Consider the following 9,471-nt stretch of genomic DNA (forward strand, 5'->3'; position numbering starts at 1 on the left):
CTTGTTGAAACAGTATTAGAGACTCCATCAGATGTCCTTCCTTGAACCATTCTCTGATCCTTTCTTTCAGCAATCTCAGAATCATTCTTTTTCATATCAAAACAAGTTGCCTCCCACCCTTCTTTCTCAATGTCCTCATTGAGATCACAGAACAGGAACTTAAACTCATCTATGATGGCGTCCTCATCATCTTTTGTCAGGCATTTTTCACTTGAGACATTGCCATGGAGAAGATCCTCAATTTCTTGGACAGCAGCATGATTCTCATCATTTGAGAGGATTGCATTGCAGTATTCTGTTTGATGTGCAACTGATGTCCCTGGTAAAGATCTTTGAGCTTGAGAACTGCAGTGGCCCTTGTTGTTCTCTAGAGTCTTGACTTTGGAAGCCAAGGTTGAAAGTTGAGTTAGAAGATCACAATAAGTGCAATCCACCTTGTTGGTAATCTCTGGCATTTTCTTGTTGAAGTCCATGGCATCACTTGCTTGACCTTGGAGAAGTTGCTGGAGCAGGTCATGTACTTATTGATTCTTATTCCCTGAGTTCTGTTGGCGGCTTTGCTGTTGGGCAGGGACAAAACCATGTTGGTTATTGATGTGAATGTGAAAGTTCTGGGTGGAGTGATTCTTGTAGTAGGTAAAGCCTTTTTGGTAACCTTGTTGGCCACCTACAAAGTTTACCTCAGCTGTGATGTCTTCCGCTTGAAATGTGTCTTGAAACACATGATTCACATCTCTAACCAAATTGACTAACTTATGAGAAGCTAGGAGAAGTTTATCTAGCTTCTCACTGAGAGACCAGATGTCTTTCCTTGTCCTTTCCTCTTCAGCACACACAGCACCTCTTGAATTCCTGTCAATGTCTGATCCATAAAGCTCATCACTCTGAGCTACATTCTCCACAAGGGTCATGGCATCATTGACTTCCTTGGTCATGAAATTACCTATTGAAGCAGTGTCCAAGAGGAGTCTGACCTTTGGTAAAGCACCTCTGTAGAAGGTACTTAACAGCTGAGAATCTGAGAATCCATGATGAGGGTATTGCATGGTATACCCTCTAAATCTTTCCCAAGCCTCACAAAAGGATTCATGGTTCTTCTGAATAAAACTTGAGATTTCATTTCTTAACCTTGCTGTTCTTGATGAAGAGAAGAACTTGGTAGAAATGCTCTTTTGCATTGCTCCCATGTTGTGACTGATCCTTGAGATAGAGAATTTTCCCATTGATGAGCTTTGTCTCCTAGAGAAAAAGGGAATAACCTCAACTTGAAACTGTCCTCACTCACTTCATTCATGTTAGTTAGATCACAAACTCTATCAAAGTTGTCAATGTGATCTAATGGGTCTTCTAATGCCAAGCCATGAAACTTGTTTGATTGCACCATGTTGATCAAGCTAGATTTGATCTCAAAATCGTTTTCAGGTGTTGGAGTTTGAATCCCATGTCTCTGACCCTGAGCATTGGCCTCATCACCAGCTCCCACAACTTGTCTTGGACGTGGAGGTGGTGGCTCTTCCTGAATCTGGTAGTTTCCATTACACCATGAGCCTGTTGCCCTTGATCCATACCCAACCTCTCAATGTGCACAGCTCTTTCTCTTTGTCATCTTGCTTGACTTCTGGTGTTCATACACCTGAAAACAAAGACAGCACTTGAAAGGTAATCAGTAAAACAAAAGAAAACTACTTGATCTCAAGAAGCTCCAAAGTCCTAATGCTAGAATGAATCTCCCTGGCAACGGCGCCAAATTGATAGTAGATTTTTTTAGCCTACTAAGGTCAATTAACCTCTTGTGTTGTAGCATTTGAGGGTAAATCCAAATGGAGATTATCTAGACACCAAGACTATGAGGATCAATTCTTAATCCAAGTCTAAAGAAACAGGTTGGTGATTAAGTGATCTAAAAACATAAAACAAACAAGAAACAAGCAATACTTAAGAATAAGCAAACAATAGAAACAAATCAAAGACTCAAATTCAAAATAAGAGAAAGATAAACCTCTAAATTCACTATTTCCATTAGTGAGTAAGCAATCAACAAGCATAAGGTTCCAAGTCTAAAATGACCAGACAGCCTCTTTGTGCATCAAAATAAGAGCTAAGATAGACTGAATCTTACACAGAAAGATATAGCAAGCAATCACATGATCTCAATTCCAATTAACTTAGAACTCTAAACTAGACTAATCCTCTCGTGAAGGCATTAGTCTCTATACTAATCCACTTTACCAAATTCCCATTTGTGAAATATGAATTAATAAGCATTAAGAGACAGTTCTAATATGTCATTTATGCATCAAACAAACATTCTCATGTGGTTCAATTAACATAAACCCTTAGCTTAGCTCATTCAGGCATTTCATCAAACACCTTGTGGGTGGAGAAATGCCTAAGTTCTAGATCAAGCTTATAATGAGAGATCTAGCATTAAGAGCAGCTAACTAAGGAAAGGAAATGAGAATCTAGAACCTAAAAATCATAAATCAAACATCAAAGCACCCTAATCTACACACCTAGAAGCTTAAAAGAAGACTACTCACTAATCATGATTAACACACCTAATCTTTTGCAAGAGATGATGTTAAACATGATTAGGAGCAAAGATAAAAAGATGAGATTATAAGAAACAGATTTAGATTGATTCAATCCTCTAGATATCTCTTAACAGACTCGTTTTTGACTAAAGGGGAAAAGAAAACAAAGAGAGAATGAAAGATAAAAGGTAAGATCTAGGGGTTTTCTCCCAAAAAACTATTTATACTAAGGGTCTTGGACCGGGTCAGCCCAGGACAAACTGGGTACTGACCGGGCTCAGTTGGGTCTGGTGGCTGGTGTGCGAGATGGTCACGTCCATGGCTGACCCATTCACCCATCTCGCACCAAAAGGCGCTCAAGACTCGTAGATGGTCAACTCCTTTCTCAGCCGCACATCCATCTAGCACTTCATCTTGCATGTTCTTGTGCAGCTCAGCTCAGCTCCTTCCCCACTCGCAAGCCCAGGTCGCACACTCCAGAATGTATATGTGCGATATGGTCACTTCCTTGACCAAGTCGCATGCCCAAGTCGGTGTAATTTGCGAACACATGTGTTATATGGTTCCACTTCATGTCCAACTCGCAGGCCTATCTCGCACAGCATTGTGGACTTAGTCAAATTTGATTCTGGAAGTCTCTACCTTGCTCAGAGTCTCCTTACACTCATCTCTAAAGTCGAAACTTGTTTCCAGAGCATGAACATTCATGGGTGCGAGTTAATCAAGTCGCACACCCAAGTCATATCATTTCTCATTTTCTCGGACCACTACCCGTTTGATGCAATGATAACTCCTGTAATACTGGTCTAAATGGCTTTATTTAAACTCCAGTGGCAAGGCAGCTCAATTATCTAGAATGTTAATGAAGAGTGCAAGTTCTTCAGAGGGATGGAAGGGTTCCTAGAGGGTTGATCTTTGACGTGCATTGCACGGGTCCAAATTGGCTTCTAGACATGTGTCCATTCTGGAAACGTTATCTTCTTGCTCATAGCTCCAAATTGAATGATATCAAACTTTCGGGAAATAGGACTCAAGTATCTTTAATATTGATGAAGACCCTGTAAACTAAATCTGTCTGGAAGTGCATTGTCCCTCGCAGTATTTAGAGCTCATCGGGTCGGTCTAAAATGGTGGCGAGACAAGTGCGTATTCCGGTGAGCTTAAGTCTCTGATTACACCATTAAATCCAATGATTCTACCTGCTCTGTATCCGTGATTCAATCTTTTCGAACTTTTTTGAAGATCCTGTAAACCAAATTGGAGGGGAAGACTTCCCAGTAACGACGTCTTTGAGGCGTATCGGATTTCTCCGGAATGAGTGCGAGACATGTTCGTCTTCCGGTGGCCATATCTTTCAGCTCAGTGCTCCAAATTCCCTGATTTTAACTGTTCTGGGTTCTTGACTCAATTATCTCCAACGTTCATGAAGACCCCAACAGCTAAATCGGAGAGAAAAACCTTCCGGTAACGTGATTTCTGAGATGTATCTGCACCCCAGATTTTTGGCCGAGAAGCTTAAGGGACCAATACGTAAATTGGCCGAGAATTCTACCCGCGGTATGGATTTTAGCCGAGAATCTCCGACCAGCAGTACAGCTTTTTTTCCGAGAAGCTCCATAATGCCCTTTTTCACCATTTTTGATCATTTCAGCTCCATTTCTTCATCTGGTTCACATTCTCCACTCCAAATAGGCCCCATAAGCAACTGTTTAACACTCCAAACCATGCAAAACTCTCTTGGACCTAATGCAATCTCCTAAGTCTAAAACAATGTCTAAAGACCTAAAATTTATGCAAATGAGACATGATTTGGACTCAAATATGTACACTAAATGATGCAACTTATGAATATATCAGGCTTGGTCCTGCGAGACAGACCAAGAAGAGCCCAAGCCGCATAAGAACTCGCTAAACACACCGAGAAGGGGTGCGGGTTGTTCTGAGATAAGGCCAGGTCGCAGGATAAAGGAGAACGCCAAGGTTTAAAAAATGGTGTTTTATGTGCGACTAGGTCCTGCGAGATGGGAAGGAGTTGGTCCCATGTCGCACAAACATTTGCTGTACACACCAAGTCAGTTGTGCGGGATGAGCAAGAAAGGGTCCAAGACGCAAAAAGGAGGAAAAAGGAGTCTGGTCAAAAAAAAAAGGACAGGTCAAGCCTTGACTGGTCAAAGTGGATCTATTGAACACCAGTCCAAAGGCTGTACCTAGTCCTACACTCTCTCTTCCTCACCAAAAACACGAGTTTGCCTTATAAACCCCATTTCTCTCCATTGTTTTCTTCATAGCTCTCTCGTTACTTCACCAAATTCATTGATTCAAAGTGCTCTGAGCTCGTTTTGGAGTTGGTAATCTCATCCTGTTAGCATTTCGAACTCATTGCATCATAATCCGAAGGTATTCACTCTGTTAAAACTCATCTTTTTCCATGCTCTTAAATGGTGATTTTTGAGCTTCATTGTGTGGAATCAATTTTTAATAGGTTGTTGTAGACCCTGGGATTATTTTTATAAATGATAGGGTGCTAGATTATCATGGAAAACAAAGCTCTTTCTTGGTGATTCACTGTTCTTGAGTTTTGAAAATTGTTGCAAGATAATTCATGGAAAAATCGATTTTTCTTGAAAAAGAGATGAACTTATTTCTTGCTGAGTCTTTACTTTGAACTTTTGTCTTGCATTGCTATGAATTCATTGGACTGATGCTTGGCTTGAGAAACTTGTTCATGTTCTTTAGAAATCGATTTTTGTAACAATTTTTCAAAACTTTTGAGAACTCTGTGGAACTTGATCTTGTGCTAACTTGTTTCTGAGAAAAATTTTGGCAGATGACTGAGAGAACCAATGCCATAGCTCGCATGAAGAAAGGTCTTGCATCCAAAGACAAGAGCTTGGTCTCAGGATCTTCAAAGCCAACAGGAAATGGCCAAGGCACCAATAAGAATACAAAGCAAGGAAGGAGTGAACAAGAGCCAAAAAGAACAAGGAATGAGGAGAAAGCTTTGGTGGTTGCTTCTGGTTCCAAGAAGAAGGGAAAACAACTGGCTGTGGTCTCTGATGATGAAAATACTGAGAGTGGCTCAAGCAGCTCAGCTAGAGGTTCCCAAGACGCGATTGAAGAGGCACCCAAGAGGATTAAGAAAACTAAGCCAGAAACACTTGATTATCTGGCCAGTTTCAGCATATGGGGATCCAGCAAGGGAGGTTCCCTGATGTGGAATTTTTGAAGAAGATTGGCATCTATGAGGATGTCAAAATTTTGCTTGGGAACATGGGTATTGAATCCCTCTTGGAGCTGAGAGAAATGGCTTGTGAGGAGGAATCTCAAGGGTTCTTGGCCTCTCTTGAAATTGACCTCTACATGCCAAGGGATCCAAAAGTGATTCAAGGAAGAGGTCTAGGAACTATTCAGTTTCAGGTGAAAGGGCATGTCGACACGGTGACATTCAAGGAGTTGACTGAGATATTTGGATTCTCTGCGCCTAAAAACATACATCTCTCCAACAAGATCGGTCTTAAAAAGGAAGAAGTTCAAGCTTTATGGGGATCAATTGCATTTGGGAAGTACACAGCAGGGGCAGCTAAGGCCTCTTGGATAAGAAACCCGGTGCTGAGATATGTCCATAAGATCCTTTCTCACAGCTTGTATTTCAAGCTTGATGTTGGGAGAGTTCATCAAGGTGATCTGAATCTCCTTGGTGTGGGACTGAAACAGTTGATGCCAACTCATGAAAATGGAAAGCCTTATGAAGGATATGTTCACACACCTTGCCTTGCCTCTTAACTAGCAAAGTCTTTGATGTTCTACAAGGAGTGCATTTGGGATTCAAAGAAGAAGGATTCAAAGCTGGCCCATGGTTGGGTTGTAACAAAGATTTTAGAGGCAAGAGGATACAGGTTTAAGGAGAGCAAGGCAAAGCTTGATCTGATTAATGAAGCACATCTGTGCAAGATTGATTTCTTTCAATGAAGAGTTGGTGCCAAGCGGGTTTACAACTTCAAGTACTTCATGGATGAGCCACTCCAAGTTCTCTTGCCCAATCCCTCCATCACCACAGTCCAAGTAAAGCACAACATTCACTTCTACTTATTGAAGGAAGAGCTCTACAATGTCCAAACTGATCCACCAATTCTCAAGTACAAGACGGCTTGCAGAGAAGAAGCTTCCAAGGAAAAGAAAGCAGCCGCTGAAGCTGCTGCTGCTAGTGCTGCTGGTGCTGAAGATGATGGTCTGCCTCCACCTCAAAAACGTTATGGTGGGAACAGATACCACTTTGATGATTACAACTGGGAATAGCCAGGGTTTAGAATTCAGCAAAAGATTGGTGTCCTGCAGCAATGGTGCATGTACCAGGACAAAACGATACACAAGATGGCTAAGTGTATCAAGGAGATGAAAAAGAGGATCAAGAAGCTTGAAAACCCTTGCAAAGAAGCTTGAAAACCCTTTTCTGATTACAGGGTCTTCAGAAAAGTTGGAGATGGTCAGTTCACCGTTCCAGAACAGGTAGAATCATTGGATTTGGAGTCGTGAGCAGAGAGTTCAGCTCACCGGAAGGCACGCCTGTCTCGCTACAGTTTCAAGACCCATCCGATGAGTCACAAAGATTGCGTGGGACGATGCCATTCCAGTCTGATTCAGTTGCCAGGTTTTCATAATGCTCTTTACAGAACATCTGAGATCATCCAGTTTGAAGCTATGTGCTTAAAGATACCGTCTCCGGAGTGAACACTGGTCCAAGAGCTTCATTTTGATCATTTTAATGCACCGCAGAGCTGAACCGTCCAGGGAATCTGCCACTTCCCAAGCGCTGAAGGTTTCTTCAACAAAGTTCAAGATATTTGAGTGCTCTTTCCACTTCAGCCGAAATCAAGCCATTTGTATCTATATTCTTGAAGTTACACTCCCCCGAATGCAAAGTGGTCCGAGAAGATTTGAAGTCTGCGAGATGGTTTTGCGACTTGGGTAACTCACAGCGCTTAAAGGATAATTTCTGGGAATTGAGCTGTGTGTGGAGATGTGCGGGTAAGGTAACCCTGGGTGAGGTCAAAGGCTCTCGAGCAGGAAAAATGCTAAGTCCACAAGTGTGCGACTTGAGGATGCGAGTTGGCCGAGCAGTGAACTGAACTGCATAAATGTTCGCTGTTTACACCGACTTGGGCTTGCGACTTGGGAGTGAAGTAAACCAACTCGCAAACATACTTGAAGTCCTATGCTACACGGTTGTGCGAGCTAGGGAGCAAAGGAAACTGAACCGCACAAACACTCGCGGTTTACACCGAGAGAGGAATGCGGCTTGGCTTACATGGTTTTATCTCGCTGAAGCTCCTTTCTGGACTAGTGCGAGTTGGGCATGCGACTTGGGACTAAAGGAGGACCAACTCACACACATATTCTCCCCAGATTGCGTCTTGGTTGTGCGAGTTGAAGAGAGGAAAGAACTGAACTGCATAAAGACTCGTGGTTTACACCTTGATGGGCATGCACCTGAGGTTGAAGGACTTAAGGCTCACAAGACTGTTTCTATGGCTGTGCGACTTAGGCCTGCGAGATGGGAAGCTCCAGACCAACTCGCACACTCAAGATTTTACCCATCAAAGCCGGGTCAGGACCCGGTTTGTCCCAGGCTGACCCGGTTTGTTTGAGGACCTATATATATATATATATATTTAGGGTTTTACGGTTTTACCCTAAGGACTAAGCTTTATCTCCTATTTTTTTTTTGCCTCTTTTGTGAAAGACTCCTTTTAAGAAGAGAAAGTTCTCCCTTTTTGAGTTTTAATCAAGAGAGAATCAGAGATTTATGTGTTTAAATCATTATCCATCTTCTCCTTCTCCATTTCTCATCATTAATCATGCCAATTTACTCAACTTGAAAAGCTTTAAGAGAGATTAGTATGATTAGTGAGTAGCCACTTTAATGGGGTTCTCGATGTGTAGGTTAGGGTGCTAAAGTGTTAGATTAGGAGTGCTTAGGGCTAGATTCATTGATTCATCTCTCTAAACAGCTGTTCTCTAGGCTAGATCCTTGCACATCACTTGTGATCTAGATTCTGGGAATTTCATGCACCAAAAGTGTTTGATGAAATTCCTGAAAGAGCTGTATTAGAGGTTTATGCTTTAGCTGCATGATGATGTCTTGTTATTAGCATAAATGATCTTTTAGAACTGTTTCTTAATGCTCATTGATTCATATTTCACAAATGATGATTTGGTTTGAAAATGGATTAGTGTAGAGGTTAATGCCATCATGAGAGGATTAATCTAGATTAGAGTTCTAAATCATTTGAATCTTGTTTCATCAATGTCATTGGCATTTCTAGTTTAGCACCAAAGCACCCTAGCCAACTATCATGTCTAGAATCTCATGCTTCCATCATTTCATATCATCTCATCTTGTTTAATTGCTTGCTTGTTTAGTTTACTTAATCACTTGTTCTTGTCTTGATTTTAATCTTGTCTTAGGCATTAGTCACCAACAAACTTCACCATTGGCTTGAATTAAGAAACTGTCTTAAATTCTAATGTCTACCACACATTGGATTGATAAACCCTTTATGCTGCAACAGCTAAGGGATTGATAACCCCTATTTAGAGCTTAAAAACCTCTAGTGAATAGAAATCCTCTGGTGGGAGTTCGTAGTGCAAGTACTTTAGCTACCACCTAGTCTAGTGCTAACCACAAATGAGCTATCATGCGTAGTGTAGAAGCGTGAAGGTCTAAATCATCATAGTTTTGTGTCAAACATTCCTGAAAAATACTAAAGGTCGCATAGGTTACATATTAAAATTTGAAAATTACTTGAAAATTAAAAACAAAGAAAGAAAATGATTAGTACGGATAGACATCCTCCCCGAGACTTGAATCACACTGTCCCCAGTGTGAAAAAGTTGGTGAGAAGATGGTTAATAAAAGCGAGATAGTATAAAATAAAGG

The 9,471-nt window shown here is 41.3% G+C and overlaps 1 non-coding gene across 1 annotated transcript; it reads left to right on the forward strand.

Annotated features, from left to right (window-relative positions):
- Positions 1-1,023: 1,023 nt before the first annotated feature.
- On the forward strand, positions 1,024-1,130 carry LOC112089365. Its single transcript, XR_002901002.1, has one exon. It is a non-coding gene; the product is annotated as a small nucleolar RNA R71 (small nucleolar RNA).
- Positions 1,131-9,471: the final 8,341 nt, after the last annotated feature.

This window comes from Eutrema salsugineum, unplaced genomic scaffold (assembly GCF_000478725.1).
Source record: "Eutrema salsugineum unplaced genomic scaffold, Eutsalg1_0 scaffold_12, whole genome shotgun sequence".
In the NCBI taxonomy this organism is placed as follows: domain Eukaryota; kingdom Viridiplantae; phylum Streptophyta; class Magnoliopsida; order Brassicales; family Brassicaceae; genus Eutrema; species Eutrema salsugineum.